Consider the following 21,541-nt stretch of genomic DNA (forward strand, 5'->3'; position numbering starts at 1 on the left):
TTATGAAGAATGTGCCAAAATTCTCTTTAGCTATAGAACACATATCAAAATTAGGGAAAAAATAGAGAAAAAAATGCTCTTTGGAATAAAAAAAAGACCAAAGATAATTTATAAATGTATAAACTATAGATTGGAGAATGTTTTATTATAGTTAAAATAGGATCCCATAAGTTTAAGCTATTGGCTGTCAAGTACAGAAACATTAGTTAACCAGTTTATAAATGGGTTCAAAATTTCCAAATCAAAGAAAGGAAAATATATGTATATAGGAGGCATTTAAGGCATAAAATAACTATGAGCCAAATTAAAAAACAAAAATTTGAGAAACTTATTTCTACAAGCGCTCTTAAGAAACATGCCATCTAGAATCTTAGAGGCTTTTCTGTATACTAACCCTCTTGACTTCTCTAAACTTTATGAAAGGGCCAATGTGACTGTTGAGAGAATTACTTGTTTCTTATTCTGTAGAATTAAACTGGATTTAATCATCACCTCATATACAGCACATCCCTTTTCCCTTCACCCCCCCACCACCACACACACTCTAAATTTAATTAAAATAACTGAAATGAAACTAGAGATAATTTGTTTTTTAAATAGACTGCCACATGCTCCATTTACATAAAACCCATTAGTTTGCATTAAATACAAATTAGCTGCTGATATGAATTAAATCACGTATAAATAGTTCAGAATAGCCGCAGAACCAGGCATTTTAATTAATATAACTGTTAACCAGATTTATTTGTAAGGTAATCAAGACTCTTACTCATTTATTCTTCAGTACAATAGGCCAAGCGACACTGGCTGTCCTAGAACAGGCCATCATTTCTATAGGAATACAAATCCAGGAGGAAGATTGATTAGGTTCTTCAACTACAAAGTGTTCAAATGATGAAAGCATGCCAGTTTAGAAATTATGGCATCTGGAGGATAAATGCAGAATCTCTTCAAGTAATTAACACATACAATTTCTTGATCACCTGAAATATCCAGCTTTTTTTTTCCCTCTTTCCATAGCCTAGTCATGGTTTAATTTAAAACAAGATTTTTAAGACCTAGGAAATAATTTTCCTTTGCTGCTATTCTTATTTGGACTAATTTATGCATCACTAATAAGTATTTCATAGTTAATAATAACTTCCCAAACTAATTAGAATTTAGAGTTTAGCAAGAGTGTCTGTTAGTCCACACTCATTTTGTTCCAGGTAACTGAACCTTAAAGTGACTTAATATACTTAGATTCACGTGGTTAGGAGCACAGAAATGAAAACCCACATGCTGACTTCAGGCACAGCTAGATCCAACACTCTAATTAGGTCTCAAGAATGAAAATGGCTCTTACCCTGTCTGAGGAATGCTTTTCTCTGTAACTTCATTTCTTTGGCAGGCTCTGCTATCATGGTGGAAAGATGGCTGCCAACAGCTCCAGGCTTCATATAATCTCTCAACAACACCAATTTTTTTCTCAATAGTTCCAATGACTGTCTCTCAAAATGAGCCTTATTTGCTTCGATAATTTATGCCTCTCCCTATGACAACACAATGGAAAAGAGAACAGAATGCTCTGATTCACCTCAGTTATGTACTCACCACTCTGGAAACTAGGGAAGGGGCCAGCCCCAACTGAATCATAGGAATTGAAAGGGGGAGGATGTTTTAATAAAATAAAAGGTTGGTTGCTTTCCTAAAAAACTGATGGGGGAGGGGCACCTAGGTGGCTCAGTTGTTGAGCATCTGATTTCGGCTCAGGTCATGATCTCAGGGCTTGTAAATTCCATCCCCAAGTTGGGCTCTGTGCTGACAGCCTGGAGCCTGCTTTGGACTCTGTGTCTCCCTCTCTCTCTGCCCCTCATCCACTCTCTCTCTGTCTGTCTCTCAAAAATAAATAAACATTCAAAAAATTTTTTTCTTAATTGATGGGGAAGGGGAATTGACACGGAGAATGCAAAGAGGAACAGATATCCATTAGAGTATTATAGTCCTGTTTTGATGTTAAATTGTCAGTCTTCCTCAGTCACCTCATTTAGGCCCTGATTTATCAATCCGTAAAAAATCAAAGGTCCACAATCAATATTTACCTACAAAAATCCCTGATGCTAGCAGCCACAGGACTTGTAAATGGCATCCATGGGTATTCAGCAAACAAAGTACCCATACAGAAAAGCCTTCATCAGCCTTAAATCATGCTTTTGGACACCCAGTGTTAAAATATGAATGCTACATTATGTGCGGATTCTGACTGAAGGTTAGAGAGGATAAATGAGACAGGTTTAATTGACTGTAACAAAAGTCCTGGGCATTTGTAAAAGAAAAATACCACTTAAGTCATTATATTTAAGATTTTGACATAAAAAAAGCAGCATCTCATAGTAGCTGATGAGCCTAAGTAATTGCTTATATTTTCTTCCCATTTTGGTAACAATATTTCATTCTATTGTATCCCATCCTCCTTAGTCTTAAGTGTTATATTTTGAATGGCAAATATTGAGACACCAAGGAACAGACATTCTTAACCTTTTATATGCTATGAATCCCTTTGGTAACTTAATAAAGCCTAGGAACACAATAGGATCTTTCTAAAAATATTTTAAATTAAAAAAATAGAATACAAAGGAAACTAATTGTATTGAAATACAGTTATCTAAAAAATGAAATTGTAATATACGTTCTTCTGTAATAACTTTTAATAAAAAGTGATACCATTGGAGCATAATAGATGATATGTGAAATATTGTAACTCTAATATGATATGAAAATATCCAATATTTCAATTGGGTATAATGTCACAAGAACTAATACTAATGTGGTTTGTGGCCTATATTCACAATTGAAGGAAATGTAAATTTCAGTTCAAGGTTACTGAAAATAAAGATGTAAATTTTCCCATCCTCAAACATGGACTTCTGCCAAAGGACATTTGGTCATGACATGAAGGGAAAAAATGTGCAAATCACTGTAATAAGGCATGCTATCCATCAGCTCTTGGACCCTTATTGCAATTTTCTTATTCATCTCTAGTTGATTCCCTGCCATATTTTCACAGTAGCAATTCCCAGTTTTATTACCCATTCCTATCCCAACCTTTCTCTGTGTGGTTAACTTTGCCTCCTACATTACTTACAGAAGGAAAGCAAACTGTCATTAGTTTCCTTTCTCTATACCCTAAAATGTGTTGAATCTTGATTTTCACAATTTCTCTTGAGTATAAGAGATTATAGAAAACCTATGCCTGCCTATTAATTGATGCTTAATGAGAGAAATCAAGGAATATAAAGAAAGGAAGAAACCATTCTAGCAATCCTATAGCCAGGTCTCATAAAGAAAGGTAGATGCTATCAAGGATAAAATAGGAGCTCTGGTGCTCTATTCCTTGCTTGTGAGTATTCAGGGCCTCACTTTCTCCCATTAAAGATAGTGAGGATTGGGTTGGGTGTGAAACTGTGACAATTCATTTATTGGAAGAGAGAAAGTGAGAAATGTGGCATAACCCAACTCTATTAGATGCCATACAAGCTGAAAAGGAGAAAAGCATTTGGATGGTGTACAGTGGAATCTCACAAAGGAAATCGGCCTCACCCTTTCAACATCCTGCTTCTCTTGTACACCCTTCAACAGAGTATATCCTAGGCGTATCTCTTCCCTCCTGATGTTGTCTTTAAGGAACATCGTTCCATAGTCAAGAAGTTTATTTCCATTTTTTTTAACAGAATATTGATTTTATCATGAAAGAGAATGGATTTGCTTTATAGATGTTTTCACTGAAATACATGCACTCACAAAGCAAAATGCCTAGAGACCTTTGGAGCCTTTCTTTCCCCTGTGGGGAAAAGGAGTTGAATGAAATGATTCCGCATTCAGAGTTATGATTACCACATGACCACATGGGCCTTCCATTACCCAATTTGTTTGCTTCTAAAGACAGGGACATTTAAGGAATCCTGACAACTTATCAAAATTCTGGCCAGATTAATTTTACAAATAGACGTTTTGCGGATGTAATTTATCATGGAGAAAAGTTTTGCTCTCTAGGGGACCCATTTTCCCATGTGATTTATTCAAAGATCTGTTTCTCTTAGGTGTTTGGGCTTACTATGGGAGAAAGACTATCTGACGCTTTTATTTCTGTGGAAAGAGTGTGGTAATCATAGCTCATGCTTACTTCTTAATTAAAGTTTGCCCCCCTGGCTAGCCGAAAGACCCATGAGGCTCATCTTCAAAGCAGGCATTCATTGCTCACTACTCCAGAGTCCTGCAGTTAAGATGACTCAGCTATTTTCTGTCTCCACTTTAGCATGCCTGCCTCTGCCCAATAACACTAGTCTAATCTCCTTTTCTCTATTTCAGTTCTCTTGCTTGCTTATTATCTACCACCTCCCCCATTTTATTCCCGTCTGTCTTCAAATCACATGGATTCCATAGGCTGGTGACTTCCCCATAATGCCTTCTTTCAGTGTAACTCTCAACTTCTTTCTATAGCCCTCTACTGTTGCCAGCTGCTGCCTGTATTTTTATACCTCCAATCCAAACCCTCCAAGGGAAAAGGGGTTTTGGGTCAGTCAATCACCTTCAGTTTAGGGAGCAAGATGCCTAGGGACCTTTGGAGGCTTAACGTGCTTGTTAGGGCTCTAGGGACAGGCTCCCTTGCAATCTTCCATCTAAAATGGTTTTAGAGTCAAATTGCTGATCCAATCATCAGTTGACAGAGCGGTGGCATTATGTGGCAGAAATCATACCAACAAGAGCCCAAGAAGCTGCCAGGAATAGATAAGGGGTTAAGACAGACACTAGATATGTGTCCTTTCTTGCGATTTCAGGGGACGAACTATGCTCTATCCTCCAGAGTTCTCAGTTTTCCATGCCCTCACCCTGATAAGAAAATATAGGAGCTTTGGGAACTAATCAGATTTAGTACTAAACTGGCAGTTTGTTTTGATTGTTTGTTTATATTTGTTTTTAATGTCAGAACAGTTACTCCTATCTCCCATTTAAGTTCCCTAAACATTTCATCCTGGTGCTGTGCTGCTCTGTGTTTAGAACACGTGAAAAGGCTGAAGCCCATTAGAACCACAGACTATCTATTATTCATCATTTTTATCTCCAGTGTCTAGTATCATGCCTGATACAGAGAACATTCACAATAAATATTCCATGAATGAAAATAAGCCTATGCAACATGAATTACAACCAAAATCTGTTAGCAGAAAAAATACAAATAACTTGATTGCCTGCAGTTTGGGATTATCTAACTAAGTAGGATACATCCACTTAGTTGCATATTCTCTGTCTTGCCAGAGATAGAATTGCAAATTCACCTGTGCAGACGTGTATGTTTGTATATATGTTGGTGCATATGTCATCAGTCCTTGAACATATACTTTCTCCATCTCTACTTACATGCAAAGTACATTGGAAATATATTTGGTGTAAAACAGATGCATTCTTTTTTAACTGGCTGAAATAAATTATACCTGTGTATTTTTTTAGATACAGATAAGAAACATTTAAGCGTGTGTGTGTGTGTGTGTGTGTACAGAGACATGCGTATATCAAAAAGGGAAAAGATTGGAAATACTAAAAAGCATGAAGGTAAGATTGGTTCAGGAAAATAAATTAGTTTATTCTCTTTAATGCTTACACAATATGCTATATAATGCTAGAATAACATATTTTCCACTGTGTATGAGTAATAGGTAGCAGGTACTGTATCCATAAGGAGATAGACACAGGCAGTAGTGCCTAGAAAACTCAATCCCTTCACAGGCAGCTGACCTTACGAGTCGGAAAGAAATCAGTCCAGTTACATAAAACATTGGCAGAGCATGTAATAACTGAAGTGGCACTAATAGTGAAATACAGCAAATGCTCCAAGTCCTTTTCATATAAAAAAGAGGTCAAGCTTCCAGATGTTTCCACTGATTCATAAATAATTGGCTACTGTTACAGTTACACTGCATTTTAATGGAGTTAGGCCATGTGGCTAATATTAGTTTGAGTCGTGTAAATAGTTCAACCGATATTTAAGAAAAACTTAAAATCGGCTTAAATATCATTTATTGATAAGGATGGCCATAACATCCTTTTTATACCAACTTGTCTTTCTGTCCAATGTAGTATTTAGATCGTAAAGCCTGCCAAGTAATAAAGTTATTAAATAGGTACAAAACTACAAAGTCATTCTTGATCCCAGAGACTGTCTCTGAACATTGCAATGCATGTTGAAAAGGTTTATTCTTTTAGCAATACTTAAAATCCCACATGTAATATCTGCTGCCCTCCCTGAGGCTCACATTATTTACTGCATGTCTCTTCTTTTTTAACCTGATTGTCCAAAGGTCTCTGGAGACAACTTTTTTTTTTCAAGAAACTAACTTATGTTGAGTCGTTATTGTTTTTTTTTTTTTTAAATCTGTACTCCACTGAACATTCCTGCCCTAGAATTTATCTGTCACACCTCTGACCACATCCTTCTTCAGTCAAGCCTTAATTAGCATTTTGATACTTTCTCCACAAAGACTCAGTAAAGATTGATAGCAGGTGCCGGCATAGCTATTTTATATTGAGTAGTCAAGAAAGCCTGCATTAAGGTGGAAACATTTAAGCTGATATTTGCATGATTAGAAGTCATGTAAGAGCAAGGAAGAAGTGATTAGAGGGCCTTAAGGCAAGAATAAGTTGGGCATGGTCAAGAACAGATAGAAAAGCAGTGTGGCTGAAGAGTGCTGAGCAAGTATCACAGTGGAGAGAAATTGGGACAGGGCATGCTCTGGCCAACCATGAGAGCTTGGGAAGCCAGGGTAAGGCATTTGAAATATACTTTCCACATGATGGGAAAGCACTGTGAATTTTACATAGGGGAAGAACATGTAATAATTTATATTTTTAAGAGAACACTGTACTGCTGAATGGAGAATGGATTGATTGAAGAACAGAAGTAAGGGCAACTAGGTAGAAGACTCCTATGGAAATTCAGCTCAAAGATGAAGGTAGCTTGAACTAAAAAGATTTGAAAATAGAAATAGATGGATTCAGGAATATTTTGGAGACAGAATCAACCAGTCTTGCTGATAAACTACATGTGGGTATGAGGGAAAGGGAGAACCAAGGATGGTCATATGCAATATTTGACATGAGCAACTAAGAGGATGATGGTGTCTTAGTCAGTGTTCCATTTGAGTCCAAAAGGAGGGAAAAAACGAATGACCCAGATCAAGGTAGTTAGGAAGGAGTTAATTTCCTCTTACTCAAGAGGATGTCAGCCTTTTTGTTCTATTCAGGCCTCCGGGTGATTGGATAGGACCCACCCACACTAGAGAGAGTAATCTGCTTTACTCAGTTTAATTTCATCCAGAAATATTGTCACATACACACCCAGAATAATGTTTGACCAAATGTCAGAGCACCCTGTGGCCCAATCAAGTTGACATATAAAACTAACCATCACAATCTGTTTTGTATCCATTTCTCATGCCTTTCATCCTGTTGATGTGGATTCAATGCAGATGCTTCTTTCTAAACGCATACATTGCATAGATGCACTGGATGCATCCAGGTCACCTATCAAGGACAGCTCTCCTATAAATAAACAGTAAAGATTTCACAAATCCTTTCCCAATTTTGGTTATCTGCACAGTTGCTATATGCACAGGGGAGGTGAATATAGCCAAAAGTTTGAGGACGATGAGATACAAGGTTTGAGACAACACCAATACTTGAGGACCTAAAACTCCATCAATTTCTTCTAATTAGATGGAAGATTATATTATGGAGATGGGGCCATAAATGCAGTTTGGACCCAAGTCTATTTATAGGAATTCCACACTATGGATAGTTACACTGGTGCCAATCTGTGATTATTCATTGTTGTTCAACCCTGAAACTAATTACCTGGTCCCTTGAGTATACAATCAGCATAAATATATATTGTATTTCCAGAACTTCACATTGCCTGTCTGATTGGTACAGTAAGTATCATCATTATGGAGGAAAGGCCAAGTGAGAGCTTCTGAAATTGCCTACTATACCCACTTTCCCTTGGTCAAAATAGTAAATAGGAAGCAATAGAACATCTCAGGAGGAATAGTGTTGCAAAGATTAGTACCACTATCAAACCTTCATTGGATTCAGGGATGATATTTTCCTTCATCTGGCTCTTAAAAAATGGATGGAATGTGGCAAATGACAGTAGACTAATGTAAATTTCTCCAGATAGTCACAGCTGTCATGCTAAATGCGTCCTTACTGGAGCAGATCCACAGCCTCTCTATTTTGGTATAAGGCTATTGATCAGATGGCAAATGTTTTCTTCTTTAACCCAAACAAGAGGCAAGGAAAAAGCAGTTTGCATTCACGTAGCAATTGTAGCAGTTCAGATTCAATGTATTGCCCCAGAGTTATTTTATCTTCTCTGGTTTTTTATAGAAATATGGTTATAGGGACAAGATCATCTTCACATTCTACAGAATATCAGGTAGTCTACTGTATTTATGACATCAAACAGATTAGATCTGGTAAGCAGTGGACATCACTGTGGCCACCCTAATAAAATACTTCTGTGTCAATGAGAGGGAAATAAAGCTTCAAAAGGTCCAGGAGCCTCCCATGTTCAAGAAGGTTTTTAGGGCCCAGTATCTGGGGGCACGCTGAGTTATGTCCTCTAAAACAAAAGACAATTATTTCACTTTGCGACTCCTACTACTAAGAAAGAGACACAGTGATTGGTGGGCTGCTTTAGATTTTGAAAGCAAAACATACTGTATTATAAGGCATAATCAAGGGCTAGATTTAAGGAATCAAATCAGCAGATTATTATGACTAGATCCTTGTCAGAATGTTTAATCCCAAATTGTGGATCAATGCTCCAGGGTCAATAAATTCTCCACTCTCCAGCTTTATAGTCTGTATTCTTCTGGTGAACATTCTCATTTCTATTCTAACATGTTCCCTGTTCCCTCAGTACCTGCTGGTATATATTAGCCAATTTCTAAAACTCCTCAAGCAAATAGGCTTGAACAACAATAGTTGTATTTCTCAGAATGGCTGTGCTAAGAGATCTACCCTGGTTATTGTCCTGAAGTCAATGAGAAGCAGTGGGTGCAAATGCTGAGGGCAACAAGCATCATCTTGTAAGGCAACTTCCTCAGATGTGGCTATTGCATCGTTTCCATGGGAAAGGAGTCTGCTTCTGCAAAGAAGAGGAAAGGAGTTGCTTCCACCATCCTACAGTTTTAAGGGAATCTAGAGAATGAAGAATCTCAGCCTTCCCCAATCAAATGGCCTCATGATAAGTCTTAGAGTCCCTATATTTTTCTGTTAAAGACCTGATTTGAAATGGGAGAGGTGTTTCAGATATGTATTCAGCACAGTCTGATTTCTGATTATAGGGCAACAGAGTTTCTTAAAAGATGCAGTAGAGGTCCCTGGACTTCCGTAGGCATTTGATTTTCTTTAGTCTATTATTTTCTTCTGCAAAAGATTCCACTGCCGTTAACAAAAGCCAGCCACTCCACAATTCTTATAATTATCTTTCCCCCATAACATTAAAGAGCAACTGCCATTGTAAAAAGTAGCACCTTACCTTCTATCTGAACCTTATCCTATTTTAACTGTAGATCAAATCTTTAGTAATTGTGAAGCTACTATACACCATGAGATATCAACCTGCATATTATTAACAAATGAATTCTTAGAGTGCATGAGTTTTGTCTTCGAGGGTTGTTTCTGATCCTAGTTTTAATCTGAGTTCCCCAGAAAGCAGAGACTAAAGTCTTGAACTTTTACTAGAGAGGGACTGAGGAGAAATGAGAAGTGAGACAGAAAGAAGGAAGTATCAGTAAAATGATGTACTATTTAACTGGCCACCGCATTGTATCAAGTGCAACCAATTGATTGGTTGATTTCACTTACACCTTCTTCCAAGAGGCCATGTAAACAACTACTTCTCAGTTCTGTCCATACTCAAAAGGAGAAGGCAAATATATTAATCTGTTCCTGTATCCTATAGATCACTCCACAGGCCTCCTGTCTTCCATTGGTTTGACCCACAGAGTTTTAACTCACACACACCTAGCTTGTACATGTGTGGATACTGAGGGGGCCCTGAGAAGTCTTAAGCTTTAGTGTGAACCAAGAAGCTACAGGCATAAAACTAAGGGTATACAGCCCAAACTTGCAATGAGGCAATCTTAGGTTGTACCATTGTGAAGTTGATGGAAGCCCATGTAGAACTGGGTTGTCTCAGCAGCAACTAAAACAAGAGATGGGAGAGACTAGGAGAATAAAAAATGTATAGAAGAAGTGTCTGATAGATAGACCAAAATTATGGGCTGGAAAACCTACCGGGAGCTAACAATAAGACTACCCAGTACAGTTTGAATGTTTTTATTTGTGTAGATATATCTTACTTATATCTACCCTGTCATTTTTATTTGGAAAATCCATTTGCATAGTAGGATTATAATATAAAAACAAGGATTTTTCTCTCTATATATGAATATCTTCACCTTGGTGCAAATTTTTCTATTTTAACATATATGAATTGTCAGTAAGAAAACTAAAGAAAAATAAAGCTGTGTTTTGCTGTCTGTGGTCATCCACATGCACACACACACACACAGACACACACACACGTTGCGGAAAGGCAGAGAACTGCTATCTTCACTAGTAAATGGAAAAGTGTGAGTATTTAAAAAAATTAGAGGCATGAGCCATTTATATTTTTCTGTAGACCTTATCCTGGTTATTGAGGTTGCATATTCAGAGTAAAATAAATTATTGTCCTTTTTAACTTTAGAAACACCCAAAAATACATAGATACATGGATATTCAGTCAGAATATACTCAAAGGTGTATATGTGACTCTGTGTTTTTGTGTGTGTGTTTGTGCATGCATATGTGTGTACGGAAAAATCTCTTTCTTTGAAAGACCTTAGTTTATCTCCCACCTCCATGTTTCAAACAACTCTAACCACACAGATGCAGGTCCAGATTAATTCTGATAATCTACAGCAATTGTCAATGGTATCTATAAATAAAGATAATTATTGATTTTTGCATAAATAAAAATTAATGGCATAAATACATGCATGAGTATAAAATAAATAATTTTCGAAGTAAAATACATGTTAAAAAGTATTTGTTTGTGAGTTGGATTTGTATTGGATTGAATAGTAAAATACTGTCTACTTTTTTTTTTTTTTTTTACAAATAAACAAATTCAGTTCACAGGTGAACAAGGCAAGGGTTAGGGATGCTGACCCCCAATGTAGGAGAAAATCTCCACTTTTGACTCCCCCAAAATTTAATTACTGATAGCCTGCTAGTGAAGAGAAGTCTTACTGATGACATAAACAATTAACACATATTTTGTATGTTAGATGTATTATATACTGTATTCTTGCAGTAAAGTAAGCTAGGGAAAAGAAAATGTTATTAAGAGAGTCTTAAGGAAGAGAAAATCCATTTACAGTACTATCCTATAAAAAATCCAAGTGTAAGTGGATCCACACAGTCCAAACCCAGGTTGTTAAAGGGTCAACTGTATTTCCAGAACGGAATGGATGGTGTGTATATGGGAAAACAGTTGAAAAAGTAGACTGCCAGTTACAAATGAGGTAAAGGCCTGGGAAATTTTTTCAACTTTCTTTTTAGATAATGGTTTTAAATGTTTAAATGGTCTTTTAGACGTTTAGACTACACCCTATGGGAATATATTGAGAACTAAAGAGAAGCTTTATCACAAACTCCCAATAAAGCAGAATTCTGCCACAAGAGCTATAAAAATGATGTGATAAAGATGGAGAAGTGAAAGTGAGAAAGTGTCAAGATGAACAAAATTTTGTTGGAGTCCTAACTTCAATCTGGAGAATTAGCAAAGCCTTCACTATTAGATACAGGACATTTAGAATGCACATGGATTTTACAATAAAATTTCAAATGATTAGCCTTAGGGATTCCTAGTTATAGGAAATTTTAAGCAAGTAAAAAATACTTTCAGCAAGTAAAATAATATTAGATTGTAAATGGTATTATTCAAAAGAGATAATTTAACCTGACCATGCAAATAATTCAGAGACAATCTAAAATAAAGTATATTTATGACTCTGGGAAGTTCTTAAGCACTGACATTCTCAAGTTGATATAAAATAAGTCCTCTTTACATGTTCCTTGGTGCTGCCACCAAAAGGTCATGCTGGTGAGGCAAACAATTGACCCTATAAAAGTTTCAGTCTTGCAACTGGGGAGGAAATTTGCCATTTAGTTTTCATGCAGTTACTAATGACACAAAACCATATTTTTATATTGTTTTTTTTCAGAGCTGGAGAGTAATGAGCAACTCTATTTTTAGAAATTTTTGGTAACTTGTGTTTGCAGGTACCCAAGATAGTATTTGATTGTGTCATGCTATCAGATGTATCCAAATCTGAAACTGGTAGATCATACCAGTGTTTAACAAAATCCAAATGCATTTAACAACAGATAAACCTCTACACAAGAAAAAGGCTGTGTTTTCAATGTTAAATGATCTTTATATAGTTATCCAATACCAAACATGTAGGGTTTTCATAGAATCCTTACTAACTATAATTAAATATTTATTCCTTTAGATCGTACAGAGCATACATTAGGCTGATTATAACCAGTGGACAAAGTAAACATCATCTAATTAATTTATGCTATACTCTGAATTGATAAGCCTCTCTTCTTTGTGTTCTATTCCATTCATTATTTTATACTGGGTCTGCTGCCAAATCACTCTCAATAGAAACTCTACAGGCATCAGTTTTTCCAATAACAAGTCATATTTTTATGGTGAATTCAGTATTTTAAATAGATTTACATGAACCCATTTTTCAGTTAGTTAACATGAGTGAAGAAGTTTATTATTTTTAAGTTTTCTTTACAATTTATGTTAATGAATTATTTGGAAAGAAATATCAGAAGCTAAAAAGGTGATATTTATAGTATATATGTAACCCACATAACTCTGTGAATTAATATACACCTATATAAATGGGTACTAAATTCAGTATTTTTAAACAGTCACAATTCTGTACAATATCATCTTTTAATATATTTACAGAAAACAAAATAGAATAGTGATTAAATATTCCACATGAATATCAGTGTTTCAAGAACATCTTTGGCTGGAGCTGGTTTTGAGTCTTCTTCCTCCCAAATATTGGGTGTTTTGCCTCCTTGTTCAGTTGGTGGTTTTGCCCATTGTTGGTGTGACTGTTTCCCATCAACTATCAATGTTATGGGAACCTATAATTTCCTCACAGTTCTGTATTTTTAGATAAATGGAAGTTCACGAAATTCTTCTTTGAAGGGAAATATGAAAACTCTTTCAACAAGTTTAAGCAAAAGTTGAGAGTTTATTACAACCCAGAAAAATCAGAGCCAAATATTTAATTACTGATGCTTACCAGCTATTAATCAGTGATGCCAGCATTCAGAAAGAGCTCCTCCCTGTCAGTAAGCTAACCAACCTTTAAGGTTTTTCATTACACCCAAGTCTCCTTGCCTCTTGGCATTAACTCAATAGATCCTAGTCTTTCAAATGTGTGTGTCATAAAGCCTTGTTGCCAAATTATTGCATGATGTAGTCGGGCACTAGCAATAAGTCATGTGATTAGAAACTGAGATGAAAGGGCACATTGTTTAAAAGAGAAATATCATTTCAGATTTCTTTTTTCTTTTCTTTCTATCTTTTCATTCTTCTACTATTCTAATAACCCAGAACTACAAAGGCATAATTGTATGTAAATGATTTCTCTCCATGCTTCTTATACATTTCTCTTCACATCAAACCCCAGATATATGAGCTAATTTTTAGAGGTAATTTTAAAAATAATTTTCAAATTCCTTTGTATTTTTTTAGAGTTTCATTGATAAATACTTGAAATACATTACTGTATAAATTTAAGTCATACATCATGATGGCTTGACTGACATGTACTGGGAAATGATTATCACAATATGTTCAGCTAAAATACATCATACATATAGGTACAATAAAAAGAAAAGAAAGAAGAAAAAAAATTCTCCTTGTGATAAGAATTCAGTATCTACTCTCTTGACAACTTTCTTATGTATCACACAGCAGTGTTAGCTATAGTCATACTTTTGTACATTACATCCCTACTCCTTATTTAACTTATAACTCAAAGTCTATACCTTTTAAGTGTATAAAGTGATTTTCAAAAGTAAAAAACCAGAGGTGCTCGAATGAAGGAAATAATCAGAAGACACATCAGAATATAAAGATATTTTGATCTTTCTCTGATCATCTGACCTTATGTCTACCAAATATTTGTGATTCCCTACATGAATTCTAATTCAGTTGGCCTGTCACCACTCACTATTAAATACATTATCTGCAAACCATACTGCCACAGACACTGGAACACTGCCCATTCTCTGTGGTTTCTCTTCAAAAGAAAAAAAAATCCTATCTCCCATTCTGAGAAGTGCAATAATTTATTCTAATTTTTTTTCTTCAGCAACATTTTTAGAGCAAAAACAAAAGCCAATGATCAGCAGAAGAACCAGAAATAGTACAGACAAATTCAACCACTCTTAAATAATATGCGTTCATTCTTTTCTACAATTTTTCCTAACTTGCTCCATTATTTCTAATATTTTTTTCATCCCTAAGACCTGCCGAAATTTTTGACCTGAGCCCTACTAAATATGGAATACCCTCTTTACATAATAGCTTGTGAATCAAATTAAGACTCTCCCCCTGCTTCCTATAGGTTTTTTTTCCAGTTTCATAATACAATGATGATTAATTTGCATTATTTCCTATTAGAGTCTCACACCTTTCCTCCCTGTTACATAAAGATTTTTAAGGAATTTGTATTTGTTTAATCTTAATTCAAGTAGAAGTCTTACTGAGAGGGCAAGGGTCCATTCCCTACTGCTGAATGATGGAAAGAATGAGGTCAACTTGCCTTTATGAAAGATTTGAATCACCTTTGCTATAGACCAGGCACTAAACTAGGCATCTTTACAGACAGTATCTGACATTTAATCTTAATGTCACAAATACAGGAGTAGGCATCTTTATAATATAATTTCAAGGATGTTAAATACTTTGTTTAGGATCAGAGAAATAAATTGGTGGACTGAAGATTTAAGCCCAGTCTTCTGATCAAATCCTATGCTCTTATATCAATAACTGGGCTTCTTAATAGTGGCCCATGCTGATAGTACTTGTCCAAAGACCTTTGCTAAGTCCATATCAAAAGCTTCTCCTACCAATAAGAACCTCAGAATGCCATGATTTCCTATCTCTAGGATTTAAAGTAATAGTAACTTTGTCCCCAGACTTTCAGTTACTTAACTCCCACATTAGCATTATCAAAGTAGTCTTCTGAGCAAATCTGGCTCCATAAAAATGACATTGTAGTTACACTTGCTTGGTTGTTGAACAGCAGTTACAGTGTAATTAGTGCCACTTAATGGAAAGCGTTAGTGAAGTGCATATCGTTATTAATCAAACTCCAATATAAAGCTGGCTACAGTAATAATGAGTGCAATTATGGGCTGATGAACTGTTAAACTTGAAAACTGACCCTAACCAAATTTTCTTTCTTCAGAAAGTAATAAAACTCAAAGGGCTGAAAATCACTTTATTTCTCTGGGCTCTCTTGCCACAAAAACAACTTGGGAGATATTTTCTCATGCTCCACGTTTTATAATTTCATGCACACTGAAGCTTGTAAAGTGGTGTGAGTATTGGAAAATGTGACCCTAAAGATAAGGTCAACTCTAATCTGAACCTGACAAGAGTTGATCCAGCCCAGACTCGTTACCTACCAGACAATGTAGAATTTTATCCGGCTACTTTACAGAGTTTCACACACACCAAAATCAAACATAAAAACTGTCCATTGAGCCTGAATTAGCCAGCAGGCAAATTCAAGTTCAGAGTAAAATACTTGTTCCCTTAAAAAGTGTTTGACAAAATCCCTAGAGACTTGTGTAAGATGAGAGTCCCACACTCATCTTCTCTAAATCTTGCAATGACTATTTGACAAATCTTTAATGGCATCTGCAATTCTTTGTATTAGAAAGTGTGTTTAGCATTTATATGATGCCCGACGTGTTTAAAGCATGGTTTATTGCCTTGCCTTGTTTTAGCTCCACATATCTTTCTACGTAAGCTCCTTTCCAAATGAAATATCCTTGCTTTTCCCCAGTAATGATTAGAATGTCTTCTCACTCTTAAGCGTTCCTAAACATTTTTTGCAGCTGCATAAGCTAGCTGTCTCATATCATCTGATCACTGAAGAGGAAAGTTCTTGCTCTGAACCAGGGACTTGCATTTTATATGTATTGTCAGGATTGAAATTTTATCAAATTAGTAAATACCAATAAAGAGAATTGGAACAAATTTGCTAAATTCACTACATCAGGCATCCCAGAGCAATGTCCGGTAATTGACAGATGTGAACTGGATTCGCGACACAGGAAAAACACAAGAGGAAGAAACAAAAAGAAAAGAGAACTAAAGCCTAAAAATAATTGCACAATCTATTAAAGATGGATATTAAAACAACCCCCTAAAATGGAAGCAGAAGTGTAGAAGAGGAGCCTTGAGAGTTCTGTTATTTTTACTCCCACTGCTAGCTAAAGAATGAAGCCAACCTCTTTAACATGCACTCACAGCCTTCTGTGATTTGGCTCCAACTTCAAGTTCCAATCCTTTTTTCTCCCACATCCATGCAAGTGCATACTATTGGGTTGATAAATATGCCTTGTGTTATGTTTTCCTTGCCTCATTATCACACAATATTATAAATGTCTTTTCAGCAACATTTTTAAATTCAGTGCATACCTGTGATCTTGAAGATTGTTCAAGGAGAGGGGAGATGTTTAGGGAAGAAAAGTGAAGAAAGTCCAAGAGAGAGAATTCAGCTCAATTCCCCAGATTCAGCCTCCTTTTAACAACTCTCGCAATGCCCAAGCATAATCGATAATTCCAGGTGCATTCACCAATAATTTTCTCTATCCAGCCTGCTCAAATGGCAGCATTTCCTTACTCGATAAAAAATAGCTGAAAAGCCTTTTAAAGGCAAAAATGTTAGCCAAATTACCACTATCACAATGTAGTTATTTTTTCTGTCATGTTTCAAAATATGATGTTTTCCACTTTATGTATTGAGTTCGTTTGACTCTGAAGTTATTCCTGGACAAACACCTTCCATTAATTTTAGGCACATTCATTTCATTTACTCAGTAATCATATGTAAGTGGTGTACTTGGGAGAATAAACTTTAAAAACAAAAGGAGCTATAACAGTTTTACATCTGACCTTTCAGCTCCCAAAGACTCTAAAAACTACCTATATGTTCTTTATTATCAAATCTTAAACAATAACAATAGTATTATCACTTTCCAATTGTGCGTTTACTATTTTTACACATTTCAAATACTTTTAATGCACTTTAAAAATTTGGAGTGCTTTTTATTTCTACTATAAGTTTATAAATAATTGTTCTTTTCAAGAAAATCAAGTTATCTGTGAATGCCATCAGAAAGCCCCCCTTTTTTGTATACCTCAATAAGTCTCCTTATTCCAGTGCCAGAATATCCTCCAAGTACTCAATGGAAGATCCATGCAGCTAGTGTTTTCTTGACCTGAAGTGACACACTGTGCCAAATAAGTGCCACCTTCAAATATGTAGTTAATATTTATTATTGTCCGCCTGAATAACACATACTAATGCTTAAATTTCCCCAAACTTCATTAACTGGATGAAGTAGTCTGTGTCTCCCTCACGTTAGAGCTGCAGCTGAATAAAACTGCTGTAGCTGACACAGAAAAAAATCAGATTGCCTAGAATGAAAAATAAAGCCAAAATAACAGTTCAGTTGATAGGGTTGTATTTGAGAAGCCCAGTCATGGGCAATTATTATATTTCATATAGTAACTTCACCTTTACGTAATTAACTTTTCCTGCTTAGTTTTAATTAGCTGTTCTAGCTTCCCAATTTTGAGGCTTGTCAAGTTAACAAAAAATTAACAACTTTTACAGCGCCCTCTTAAAAAAAGGACATTCCTAACTATAAAAATGGAAGCAAAATAGTAGGGATGTATCAAAAAGAAAGTGACAGGAGAACATTTGCCAAATTTTAAGTATCCCAAAAAACAACTGTACATAGTAAGAGAAAATAAACAGATCATTTGTACTTCATTGCATGAAGTAAATCCAAGACAGCTCATTCATTTTCCTTTCCACAAAAGGCCCTCTCCTTTGCTAAGACCGATAAGAAAGGAAGATGCAAACTGAGCTCAATCCTTCTCTAATGCATTAAGAACTCAGCACATGTTACCCAGATAAAATATAAAGTATGCTAAAAGATTTGTGTGTGCACTAAAAGATTAACCATTTCACCTACTCCAGAAACTAAAACAAGGAATGGACGTGTATGAGCACGTCTGTGTATTTGTGTGTCTATGTTATATTCACTTTCCATCTATAAATAGGTAACACATTTAGCTGCTGCAATAACTTACCTCATATTCCATTGCAAGGCCAAGATATGATTCTCTATCAGGCATTTGAGAAGGTACATCTCAGAAACCCTTTGAAACGTGTGCCTTGCAAAAAATAATGGCTCAGGACAGAACCATTAAAATGTTCCCTCTTAAGGATTCCGGTTACGTAAACACTTTTCTTCAGGTAGAGGGGTACTTGTAGGTCAAATTAAGCCACTAGTCCAAGGCCCAAACAGTTATTACAGGTCATTATAATTCCTAGTATGATCTTAATTGGAGTGTTAGAACTAGAAAGTGTATCAAAAGTTATGTGATCCAACTTCTTTATTTGTACAGAATAAAGTACTGAGAGAGAGAAAAGTTACAGTGTCCTAACTCAGCTTCTGGTTATTGTCAAAATAGGGCCTGGAAACCATGTCTTCTGGAGGCTCCTTTAGAGTATTTTCCACCATTTTGGAAGAGTATTATTTATATCATACGTACATTCTTTGCCTTTGAAGGATTCTTTGTGCGGTCCCTATAGGCAACAAAATTTTCTACTCCCTTTAAAATCCAGCTTGATATATACACATTCTAATCTCACAAGAGCCTCTAACATGATCTGGGCAGTGTGGTCAAGGATAGTTGTTTGGGAATTGGAGAAATCAAGATTTCACCCTGACTTTACTAGTAAATGACTTGGACTTGATCTTTGATGTGCCTTTTCCTAGGATGCAAAATTAGGGATAGGTGTTAGATTGCATTCATATCCATTCCAGTATGATTTATGTCATTGTTTACCTAAACTTTTCAAAGTCACCATTTGTTAAAATTCTAAAATTGAAAGTAGCTCAATCAAAAGGTAAAAGTGTACTTGAAATTTACATTGATTATTTTCACATAAAGAGCACAGTTAATCATTATATTTTTGTGTTTTTAGTCAAACAATTTTTAGAGCAATAAAATTCATCTTTTTCAAAAATTTTGATAACATTTATGTAAATCATGGGGATTTTCCCTCTAGTAAAATGTTGCACATCCAAGAAAAAAAATTATCCTTATATTTTCAGTCTTTACACCTTAGAAAGAATGCAAACACTGAACTATTGCAAAAATATCCTCAAATATAAGATTTGAATGCAATAATCTCAGTTTCTAAAAATGCCTTGCCTACCTTTAAAATATTTTAGATTGCTCACAGTTTAAGTCCAAGCTCGGTAGGCAAACAATACCACCTATTTTCTATTTTCATGAAGATCATATGAAATAATTTTTTCAGGGCATCTGGGTGGCTCAGTTCATTGAGCATCCAACTCTTGATTTCGACTCAGGTCAGGATCCTAAGGTGGTGGAGCTTGAGCCCCAGTTCTCAGGCTCTGTGCTGAGGGTACAACCTGCTTAAGATCCTCTCTCTCTCCACCCTCCCTCCACCCCACCCATCTCCACTACTGGCACTCTCGCACTCTCTCTCTCTAAAATTAAAAAAAAGAAGAAGAAGAAGAAAAGAAAAAAAGAGGGGCACCTGGGTGGCTCAATGGGTGAAGCACCTGAGTCTTGATTTTGGTTCAGGTCATGATTGGTTCTGTTTTTGAGTTTGAGCCCTGCATCAGGCTCTCTGTCAGCACAGAGCCCACTTTGGATCCTTGGATCCTCTGTCTCCTTCTCTCTCTGCTCCTACCCCCCCGCCCCCCGGCCCTGCTCTCCCTCACGTGCTCTATCAAAAATAAATAAACATTTTTTAAAAATCCTTTCTATTTTTAATAAGTTATATTCACTTTCCATCTATAAATATGTATCACATTTAACTGCTGCAACAAATTACGTCATATTCTACTGCAGGGCCAAGATGTGATTCTATGTCAGGAGTTTGAGAAGGCACATCTCAGTGGCTGAGGTGACTCTGTGTTTTAATAGTGTGGCATTATGGCATTTAGCACATATAGCACATATAGCATTTAGACAGAAAGACTCCTACCTCACTAATTTGAGTCACACAGGTAGATGTGATTCAGTTCCTTTTATGTCAGTGCATGTTAAAATGCAACACTCCTATTACAGTTCTTTTAACCAAAGTCTTCCAACCACACTCATTTGTAGCAACAAAAATGATACGTTTTGAATTAAGAAATGAATGGATTTTTTTAATCTTTTTTCCAAAAAATCATTATATCATTTTTGTATTTCTTTATGGAAATTTTTTAAAGAAAAACATATATAAGATAAAATATACATTAAAACAAAAATGTCTAGAACATTTTATTTTTTCCTGTCTCCTATGCAATTATGTCAACACAAGTAAAATTTCAAAGAAATACTCTGGTATTTCTATCAGTTGCCAGTCACTATTAAATAACCCACTATGCTTCCAGCATAGAAATTAGGGCTGGTAGTTATTGGTTAATTAACAGACCAATCTTCATCTTGAAAAAGTTTTAATTAAATTACATTAGTTTTACAAAATGAAGATTATAATCACTTTTATTTACTCCAAAATAGGTTGTCTTAGACTGGTTAAACTCATAAAAAAAAAAAAAAAAAGGCTTTTCACTTAAAGCTACAAGGAATAAGATAGGAGAAGGAGGGAAACTCAGTAATTAATAGATGGAAGTTTATTATGAACTTTATAGCAAATAAATAGTACATTGCTTCATCAGAGAAAATAATTCTATAATAGGATGAAAACACTGAGCTTGGAATAGACCCAAACGAAATAAGTCCCCAAGAAGTACTTCTTGGCTTCCTAGCACAGTTTCTAATGCACCATTCACACCGCGGGACCAGCAATGTCCTGGCAAGCCCTATTTCTGTTATATTGTAACATCAATAAGTCCAGCATATTTTAGAGATTTTGAAGTAAGCAAAGACAAAGAACACCATTGTGTTCTATTTCCCATTTTGAGGTTTTCACACCAAGAATTATCATTTTCATTTTGCCTGTTTTCTCAACCGACCTCTGTGTTAAATTCAATCATTTCTAAAAAATCATATTAATAACAGCATGATTCAAGAAACCAATTTGTGTCCCTAGAACAAAGTGAGATCGTGTAAACA

General features: G+C 35.6%; 1 long non-coding RNA gene across 1 annotated transcript; it reads right to left on the reverse strand.

The window, feature by feature from the left end:
- Positions 1–740: 740 nt before the first annotated feature.
- Positions 741–1,516, reverse strand: LOC122201188. The gene is made up of 2 exons (XR_006194112.1): positions 1,346–1,516; positions 741–831 (listed from the first exon to the last, which is right to left on the reverse strand). It is a non-coding gene; the product is annotated as an uncharacterized LOC122201188 (long non-coding RNA).
- Between the last annotated feature and the right edge of the window lie 20,025 nt (positions 1,517–21,541).

Source organism: Panthera leo, chromosome A1 (assembly GCF_018350215.1).
Source record: "Panthera leo isolate Ple1 chromosome A1, P.leo_Ple1_pat1.1, whole genome shotgun sequence".
In the NCBI taxonomy this organism is placed as follows: domain Eukaryota; kingdom Metazoa; phylum Chordata; class Mammalia; order Carnivora; family Felidae; genus Panthera; species Panthera leo.